The sequence below is a fragment of the Palaemon carinicauda genome, chromosome 2, assembly GCF_036898095.1.
Source record: "Palaemon carinicauda isolate YSFRI2023 chromosome 2, ASM3689809v2, whole genome shotgun sequence".
Classification (NCBI taxonomy): domain Eukaryota; kingdom Metazoa; phylum Arthropoda; class Malacostraca; order Decapoda; family Palaemonidae; genus Palaemon; species Palaemon carinicauda.
In genome coordinates this window covers 108,202,982-108,205,481 of record NC_090726.1, presented here as the reverse complement: position 1 = coordinate 108,205,481, position 2,500 = coordinate 108,202,982, and positions in this window count along the sequence as shown.

The following is a 2,500-nucleotide window of genomic DNA, read 5'->3' as shown; positions in this document are numbered from 1 at the left end:
CAGAATAGTTTGGCCTATTCTTTACATATTCTCGTCTTTCCTCATACACCTGACAACAATGAGATACTTAACACTTCTTCACCCAAGGGGTTAATTACTGTACTGCAATTTGTTCAGTGTACTTTCCTCTTGGTAAGGGTAGAAGAGACTCTTTAGTTGTGGTAAGCAGCTCTTCTAGGAGAAGGACACTCCAAAATTAAACCACTGTTCTCATTTCTTGGGTAGTGCCATAGCCTCTGTGCCATGGTCTTCCACTGTCTTGGGTTGGAGTTCTCTTGCTTGAGGGTACACTCAGGCACACTATTCTATCTTATTTATTTTTTTTTTCTTCCTCTTGTTTTTTTTTAAATGGTGTGTTGGGCAGGCTTAATAGAAGGGCCATGGATGCCTGGTGGTTTATCAAGAGGTTGTCTTTTCCTTTTTCTAACTATTTTTCTTCTCAAAACCATCCTTACTGTCCTCCCTTCAGTTGAAGTGGCTATCTTGGAGGGTATTTAGCGCTTGCATGGTGTATCGGCTCCTCCATGTTGACCAGTTTTTCCGACTTTTTACTATAGTCTATGGGTATCATCAATCACTTTGTTTATAATTCTGTACGTATTGTTTTTGTTATAATTCTTGTTAATCTAGTTTTTAAGTATGATGTCTCTTTTTTATTTCTATTAATTCTTATGCTGTCTGGAGACATTGAGCGAAATCCGGGACCAGTACGTCCTAGATTTCGTCAATGTCGTCTTCTGTATTGCAATATTCGTGGTCTTCATGCAAATATCCAAGACCTTACAGTTGCGTCCAGACAGTATGATATTCTTTTGTGCTCAGAAACTTTGGTTTCTAATATGAGGCACTCATCTGAGCTCCTTATAACTGGTTTTAAGAAGCCAATAATGTTGAAACGTGATGCCATCCCTAGGGCCAGGGGAATGGCGATGTATATTAGGACCGAGTACCCTGCTTCTCATAAGTCCTGCTATCAATGTGGATGTCATGAGATTCAGGTAATAAAAGTTTGTGGCTGGCATAACAACTTTAATTTTTGTTCGATCTACCGGAATCCAGACATGGATGATTCTATCTTCGATTGTCTTCTTACCATTATGGCTAAGATACAAGAAGATGATAGAAAGGCTTCTTTTGTCTTTGTTGGTGATTTTAATGCTCACCATAGGGAGTGGTTAAGTTCTATCTCTCCTACCGATCGCCATGGCTTAAGAGCTTTAGACTTTGCCTCTGAATCAGGCTGTGAGCAAATCATAAATGAAGCTACTCACAGGTCTGGTAATTGCTTGGACCTCGTATACACTGACTCCCCTGGCGTTATAACTAGTAAGGTTGGTTCTCCAGTCGGGACATCTGATCATGCCTTGATTTCATTATTAGTGAAGACTGAGCAGCCTGTCCCTGATATATCATATTCTTGTAAAATTTATATGAAATCCCAAGCAGACTGGAATGGGATTTTACATGATCTTTTGTGCTTGAATTGGTCACAATTATATAATAGGGTAGATCCTGTTGTCCCTTTGAATGAGAATCTAGTCAACATAATTGATAGGCGTATCCCTTCTCGGGTGCTAAGGTACCGAGTGAAGGACAAACCGTGGTTCAATGATGATTGTAGACGTGCTTATTTGGAGAAACAGGAGGCCTATCATCTTTGGAAGGGTAACAGATCAGATTTGACGTGGAACAACTATACTCAGCTTCGAGCTTTTGCTCAGAGAGTTTATGCCTCAACTGAAAAGGTATACAATTTAACCATAAAAGAAACCCTTTCTGGTACAACTCAGGAACATAAATGGTGGTCTACCCTTAAATCTGCACTCTTTGCTGTGGATGCAACAGTTCCTCCTTTACTTAAACCAGATGGCTCAGTCACTCACTGTCCAAAGGAAAAGGCAACCCTTTTGGCTGATGTTTTTGACAGTAAACAGAGTAATGAAAAACTTGAACTTCCTCATTCCTGTTTTCCTGAGGCTAAACTAACTAGTTTAGCTTTTCGATCTCGTGAGATTAAAGCTCTGTTGGTGGACCTTGATGCTTATGGAGGTGTAGACCCACATGGTATTTTTCCTTTGTTTTTTATGAAGACAGCAGATTTCTTAGCTCCAAAGTTATCTCTTATTTTGCGCAAGTTAGCAAGAAGAGGAGCTTTTAGCACTAGTTGGAGAATTGGTAATGTTACTCCTCTATGTGAATGTGTTTGTGGTAGCTCAAATCCCACTGATTACCGCCCAATTTCCATAACTCCCATATTATCTAAAGTTTTTGAACGTCTTCTGGCAAAACGTCTTAATAGGTTTGCTGAAGGTAATCATCTACTCCCTAGTTTGCAATTTGGTTTTCGTAAAGGCCTTGGAGCATGTGATGCCCTTCTCACAATATCCAATGCTGTACAGAAATCCCATGATTGTGGTCGGGAAGTTCGTATGATTGGCCTTGATTTTAGTGCTGCCTTTGACCGTGTTAATCATGAGGCCCTTGTTTTCAAACTGAAACA